At 29.4% G+C, this 8095-nt stretch overlaps 1 long non-coding RNA gene across 1 annotated transcript; it reads right to left on the bottom strand.

Moving 5' to 3' along the window:
* Positions 1-3845: 3845 nt before the first annotated feature.
* Positions 3846-4315, bottom strand: LOC115886353. The gene is made up of 2 exons (XR_004050882.1): positions 4178-4315; positions 3846-4107 (listed from the first exon to the last, which is right to left on the bottom strand). It is a non-coding gene; the product is annotated as an uncharacterized LOC115886353 (long non-coding RNA).
* Between the last annotated feature and the right edge of the window lie 3780 nt (positions 4316-8095).

The raw sequence follows: 8095 nt of genomic DNA, 5'->3' as shown, positions 1-8095 counted from the left end.
GTTAAAAGTTCAATATTATACAACTCGAAAAAAATGCACAATCACCTGCCATTTGAAATCAAATCCATAACATCATTTTTTTCATTTCGCAAAGCATTGAACTCTTATTTACTAGACAAGGCTTTCTACGCCGTAAATGAATTATATTTGAATTGAAAATCGAATTTGATCTTGAAAACACTGGTCTAATGTTTGCTATTGCTATATTTACTAATGACATCGAAATTAATTTATTTAGAGGTCATTGATATTTTGCTATAAACTGGCTAAATATTTTTGAATATTATTTTAATTTTTTTTTGTTCTTTGACATTGTAAACATTTATAAATGTTTATTTTAACAATAAGACTGACAATATTATTTGTATAATGTTTTGTATTATCTTTTGTTTGTTTGTTTGTGTACCTTGTTTTTTTGTTTTTTTTACTTTGTTTGTTAGTTTACCTTTGTCTACAAATTGAAAAATTTTTTGACAATAAAGGCATTTATTTATTTATTTATTTATTTATTTATATTTATCATGTTTCGTTTGAGGAGCGGACATAAAAAAATCATGTCGACGACAATGTTTACAAACATGTCGAAAGACGTCTCCACCGAATCAACTCCTATCAGTAACTTTATCGGGTACATTTTGCCATTTGTACTCGTGTAGTTCACAAGGCCAGAAGTTTGTTTTTGATTCTGTTGCTAAAAATAAATTTGGTATGGAGTGGAGCAATGATAAAACAAGAAATCTGATTGAAAAATATCAAGCCCACCCCGAACTTTGGGACACTAAGCATACTTGATATAAGAACAGAAATAGAAAGTATGATGCCTGGAATGATATTGCAACTAGTTTAGAAGTGAAGGGGGTGGAAGTTGAGAGAAAAATAAAAAATATCACCGGACAATTTTTTAGAGAGTACAAAAAGGCCAAAGATTCAACACGTTCGGGCATGGGCACGGATGGTGTACACTGCAAAATGTTCTTAAAAGACAAAAATAGGCCCCGTCCCACTCAGGATACGGAAATTGGGGTAAGTTTCTAGATTAAAAGATGAGCAAAATCAAAATTATAATTTTATTTAATTTTATTACATAATAATTTTATTTAATTATTATTTTATTACATAATCAGCCGCCATTCAACATCCCCTATTACCTCTAAAAGCGATTTTAAGATTTTTTTTAATGAAAATTCTACTGTAAATAAACCTTAAAAGGGATTTTAAATTTAAAAGGGGATGTTGAATACGGCTAAATAAGATTTCCAAAGTAGTTTTAAAAGTAGTTGTCCTGCCAAGGCAACCGCCCTGTTTCTGTTAAAAAGTTGCTAGCAAATTCATTTCTGACATCCTGGCCAGAGACCACTTTTCCTTCCGATTCTATTTAGTGGAAGCATAGATGTTAACCGCTCATCATTGTCTTGTTTCCACAAACCTTCTATAATTACTCATATTTTATATATTTATATATTCTCATATTTGACAGATTATTTTATTTATTTATATATGTTCTCATATTTGATAGAATTTGAAATAAATTATGGAAACTAACAGATTTTTATTCAGGCACAGAACTGGTACGAAATCTGTAAATGTCAGCCACATATGTTTCTTAAAAGTTTCGAAAAATTTGTGACACTTAGATTTTTATTGTTATAGCTTATGCAGCAAAACCATATATTGGTAAAATGTATGGAGTGTAGAGGTAAGGAGAAATAACTCCGTGCATTAAAAAATGGTCAAAAAAAGGGAAGAATTAGGATGGCGCTGCTGTAGCAAGATTCTAAAATTTAAGACATGCGCCGAACATTTTAGAACAGATGATTCAAGACATAAATATTTGACGTGAAGCAAACGCGAAGCCGCGGGTTTAAAAAAAATACAATTTTATTTTCATGTTGCATGAAATAAATTACAGATTTTTATTCAGCAGCAATAGACTAGGCCCTTTTTTATTGTTTTTCATAAGTTATTTCGCAAATGTCATTCAAGACGACGAAAAAATATTCTTATCGTTTTAGCTTAAAATTAATGGTAATTATAATTAAGACAAATTTTATTTAAATAATAATTGGTGATAGGTTTAAAATAAATATAATGCAGCTTTAAAATAACTTCATACCTACATTGATTCACATTGATTTAGTATAAAAGTAAGTCAATATGTGGTTTTATTATCGATTATTCAGATATCAGAGCCTCTTTTTATTGTTTCTCATAAGTTATTTCGTAAATCTCATTCAAGATGAAAAAGCTTTAGTTTAAAATTAATGTTAATTATAATTAGGAAAACTTTATTAAAAGTTTAATTGATGATATGGGATTTAAATAAATATAATGCAGGTCAAAAATAACGTAACACATTTTATTTAGTATAAAAATTAAGCCAATATAATATAATTTTATACTGTACAAGTATTTATTTACGTTTTGCCCCATCGTAGTTGCCATTCATTCAGAATAGTGGATTTTAAATGTTCGATAGTCAGATGGCTTAACTGCCTTAATATCAACTACTTCTAGACAAGAATCGTGTGCAGTATTATCTTCTTTTTTACTCCCAGCTATTCCAACATGGCTTGGGACGTGAAATAATAATATAATTTTATAGCCCTTCCAGATGCTCATGTCTTCCTTGTAGTTCACCCAATAGAATCGTTCTCGCAGCTTCCTCCCAAGTTGGTAGTTGCTATTCATTCAGAATAGTGGATTTTAAATATATTTGGTAGTCGGATGGTTTAACTATCATAACTATAACTACTTTTAATAATTCTTTTTCTCAATTCTTTGCACTATAATTTGCATCCCACGTATTGTAATATTTTCCTTTGAATTTCGTTTCCTATTGTTCCATGGCTTGAGACGTAATGCCCTTCCAGATCCTCATGTATATGTCCCTTTTCCTTGCAGTCCACCCAATAGAACCTTTCTCTTAGCTTCCTCTCAAGTTGGTAGTTGCCATTCATTATGAATAGTGGGTTTTAAACATGTTTTGTACTCGGATGGTTTAACACTGTAACATCATAAATAAATTGTATACCAACACATAATGGCCAAATTAATATTCATAAACCTCATCAGAAGAAAATATTTTTTGATCCAAAGTTTCTTTTTCGTTATTAGAATAAATTACCTGCAATTTGTTAATTCATTACAACATTGAATAAAAGATGCAAAGTGTTTATACATACTATAATAGATAAATCTTCATTTTAAATTATGTGATAGATCTGCTTGCTTGTAGGATCTAGACTCATAAACTCAATAATTTCTTTTATTGATATAACCAATAAAGTGGTAATGCTGAAATTTTGTTTTTGATTTGAGCAGTAGGGTCCATTATTTCCATTATTTGATGCTGTTTTGCTCTACAAAATGTTGATCTTTATCAAGGGATGTTTATGTGTATAATATTATTATTTATGTGTATAATAATACTGTATGATCGAAAAAACACGGCGTCCAGTTGGCTTGGAAATGAACATCTCGATGACATTCTCCATATCATTTTACATATAAAATGACAGCAATCTTCATTTCATAGGCATCGCTGACGCCGATTTTTATTCGATCAAATTGTACTTACGTGTATAATATTCATTTAATGGTTCCTGTTTTAGTTGCTGGTGTTCATATTTTGTTTTTTTATTGTGTTGTTGCTCTACAAAATGTTAATATTTATGTGTATAACATTACTCTTTCTGTGTATAATAATACCGTATGATCGAATAAAAACGGCGTCAGCGATGGCTATGAAATGAAGATCGCTGTCATTTTATATGTAAATTTATATAGCAAATACCATCGATTTTCATTTCCAAGCCAACTGGACGCCGTTTTTATTTGATCATACGATGTGTATAATATTCATTTAATGGTGCCCTTCTTGCTTGTTGCTGTTGTTGCAATTCAGAATTTAAATTAACCTGAGGCAGTAGGTAGAGCTTCATCCTCCAATATTTTCCTATATAAATACTGAAGTGGACAGTATTTCTGATGACAATTTTATCACAAACTTTAACATCTTGTTCTTTAAAATGAAACTGCCATATCTTATCTGTAGATTTCAAAGCAATATCTAAATGCTTTTGACCATCACTGTAATCTAATTCTTGTCTGAAAATCAATACCTAATATTATCCTGATGATTTTGATTTTTGATAGATTATTAAAATACAGCACTTACAGTTAACTATATTTCTTGAAAGTACCTACAATTTTATGTACTTCCTACTTTTACTTGTTTAACAAAATGCCAACAATTTGTGCATGTCTGTCAAACTTTAAAATCATTAAAAATAAATTTTATTTAGGTTGTAACTTTATAAAAGGATTGTAAAATATACTTTGTAACATGTATGTCAATAATCTTACGAAAAATGTTTACTACACTTTTGATTGACTCTAATTTTTACATATAATACAAATAATACAATACTGAATTATATTATGTATTTTACATACCGTAGGCTTTGCCTTTGGTCTTTATTTTTCCATCAGCTATTCAATCAACTTCGTACCACACACACTTTAACCATTGTTAAATAATAAATAAAGCACAAAATATTGATGAACAATAATTATTTTATATTCAAAAACTCTGTCTGAAAAATAAAAACAAAATTTTTTTGGGTAATGTTTGGTTATATTTATTTTTATTCTCTTATCTATGGTTACTTATCATTTTTTAGAATCATGCGTTTTTAGCGCCACTGTGGTTATTTGGCGAACCCTTATTCTTCCCATTTTGTGACCACTTTTTCAATAAAAGTCCCGTAAGAGTTATTTCTCCTTACCTCTACACTCCATAGTAAAATGTTTCGAAACAAAAAGCGATTTATGTTACAAAACGTATGTATCGAATATTTCTCAGCAGCAGAGATTTTGTTTCGATTTTATGTCTAAAAATGCTACTTGGGTAAACTTTAGTACCTCAGATATCGGAGATGGAGAACTAACCTCTGTAAAACCGTCTCAGATGCTGGTTTTTGTCAAAGCCCAGGGACTGTATGATAGTTGAGTTATAACTCAAGAAAGTGGGACACAATAAGATCGCGGTGATGCCGGTGATTAAACTCACCCCTTCCATACAATCCACAATTTAGGTTAGAATTAAAAGATAGACAACAAAAATAAAACGATGATTGTGTGAATTATTCAAAGACATTCATTTAAGAAGAAACTATTCCGGAATAACTGTTCTACAACACCCTTAACGCTGAATTATTTCCTTTTCCTTATTCTCGTTTGTTTTAATTAGTTTAAACTCCGACTTAGTACACAAAGACGGCGCTAATTAGGAAAAATCCGATTTAATTAAAAAAAACACAAGAAAAATTAGCTCTGTGGGCGATTGTTATTTTTTTCTCGTCTTAGCTTTTATTTGACGGCAGAGTATAGTAGCTCTTCGGGTTTTTGGACACAATTAGGATATTTTATTTAATTAACGTTTTCTTAGATTTAATCCTAATTTATAATGGGTGGGAATCTTTTGAATACAAAAATTAAGAGTCCATTTCATTGGTCCAAAAAGGTAGCAAAGTTCGGCATGTAATGTTTTATGTAAAACTGGCTAGGTATTTTTACCTCAAATGAAGAAGGAAATTAAAGATAACGGATTATACCGTATGATCGAATAAAAACGGCGTCAGCGATGGCTATGAAATGAAGATCGCTGTCATTTTATATGTAAATTATATGGGAAATGTCATCGATCGTCATTTCCAAGCCAACTGGACGCCGTTTTTTTTCGATCATACGGTACTATATCCGTATTGTAGATATAGATATTTGAAGATATTTATATAAATATGCATTTTATAATAAAAAAGTTTGTCAACACCCTGTACTATATTTTTTAGAGTTAATTCTTGTGCTGACCTTGAGCCAGAGAAATAAAATTTACTAAAAAATTGTATTGCTTCATTAAATGTATAAAATGTATACAGGTGTGTCAAAAATTGATGGTCTATTTGAAATATTTTTTTTACATAAAAACTTCGTTATTTCAAATACAAGACTATATATTTTTTATAATAAGTCGAAGCAGATTTAAATGCTCTTTCAAACTATATTAGGGTTTCCTATACCTATCTGGCTCAGATTTTGAATAAAAAACGATTTTTCAATTAAATGGCGATCAAGATGGCTAGTGTCGCCATGGCAATTTGCTAGTGACAGTTAATAGCTATTTTCAAAATCGACATTAGTTTATGGACTTTATTTAAATTAATAACAATTTATTTTATTTTATTTATTATTTTATCAAGAAATATGAAGAAGTAGTTCTTTTTGATTTATATTATGATGACTTGTAGATATATTGGATTTTCTATAAAAGAACCAATTAAGGCAAATTCATTTTCTTCACTTCCAACAACAGGTTTCTGTCTAATAGGTTTTTCATATACCACACTATCAGCTCTGCGAAATAGGAAAGGTAGTTTTTCAAAGAAACGCTTGTCAAAAAAATTCCTATTTGGATATCTATGAGCATAAACCCTTCAGGCCAACAAGCCTGAAGCATATACTGCTTCATTTTTCTTGATAAAATAATAAATAACTTATTAACCTTATTGTAGGTAAACTGAATAAAAATAAATATTAGTTATAGTTATAAATTTAAATAAAGTCCGTAAACTAATGTCGATTTTGAAAATAGCTACAAAGGTCGGTACGTCACTAAAAAATTACCATCATTGTGACATCAGCCATATTGATTACAGTTTTATTGAAAAATCGCTTTTTATTTAAAATCTGAGCCAGATAGGTACTTGTATTCATTTAAAACTTCCCAATATGGCGGACTTCAGTATGGGAGGTTTAAAAAACGAAAATCTCTAGACTGGAATCGACTGTAGTTCAAATCGTTCAAATTGAATCTGTGGTAAATCCAATTGAACTCTGACACTTGGCTGACATTGACGTTTACGGTTCCTTTTTCTAAATATTTTCATTATTTTTTGTGTTTTTATTCACAAATTCTGCTATTATTTAACCTGCAGCCTGCAGTACTAATTATATACTTATAAATAATCTTTTCACCGATCAAGAACTGAGGAATAGGCTGGAAGCTATTAAAAAATGTGTAAAACGCTTAAAAACGTATTAGAAAACATTGACTCGTCCACAAATTCGTGAAAATAAATTAGTCCAGATGTTTGTAAAAAGGTCTCTAATTATTATGAAGTTTCCTCGTATCAGTAATTTTCAGGTTTGTAATATGTATATGATAATAAATAGATTAAAACTTATATTAATTTCAGAAAACAGCGCGGGCATCACAGATTGTTGTAAATTAGTTTTAAAATATAAAGAAGGTTTAAAACAGGTTTAAAAGTTAAGTTAGTAGAGACCTAAATAAGGTAATGTTGGTAATGGGACCAAAGATCAAATAACACTTGAAATATATATGTACAATTGTAAGTAGTTTTTATGAATCTGTTTGATATCTATTGCATTGTTTTTATATTTCTTGAAATATATATTTTTTTACTTTACAGGATACACAAACAATAATAAAAAAGACAGTTACTCACTAAAAGCACTTAAGGTTTGTAATAGATGTAGTTAGAATATCAAACACCAAACCAAACCAAAAATTATGTTTTATTTTACTGGTATTCCTCATATTTGAAAGGAAAGTCATTTCATAAATAAGCAGAAGGACATCGTATAGTATATTCTATATTAATAATTCTTTTTTATCCTATACTTGTTAGTTGACGCACCACTAGGTATAAAATTTAGTACTGATTTCAGACCTATAGTTGTGGTTGTGACATATTCTGAGGTGTTTCTGGCAATTTAAAATAAGTTAATATTTAAACAAACATTTCTGGCTTTCCTGACAGGAGTGTGAACACAAATTTAACAAAGGTATAATGTGGATAATGTTCTGATTATTACAGTTTACATGGATGACTGTTTTTGTATGTTGTTATTTTTAATAAAGTATATTTAATGAGTTCTTGAGTATTTATTTTTCCCTCAGAGGATTGTGTTCTAATCTTTATATATAAATTTTCATAAATTATATCTACAAAATTTATTACCGTATAACTTTTTGCTAAAGACTTTGTAGTTGATACAGTTTAACAGTATA

The sequence above is a fragment of the Sitophilus oryzae genome, unplaced genomic scaffold (assembly GCF_002938485.1).
Source record: "Sitophilus oryzae breed Bouriz unplaced genomic scaffold, Soryzae_2.0 scaffold_484_pilon_pilon, whole genome shotgun sequence".
Classification (NCBI taxonomy): domain Eukaryota; kingdom Metazoa; phylum Arthropoda; class Insecta; order Coleoptera; family Curculionidae; genus Sitophilus; species Sitophilus oryzae.
Note: the sequence above shows the minus strand (reverse complement) of the source record. Positions and strands in the feature narration are given on the sequence as shown.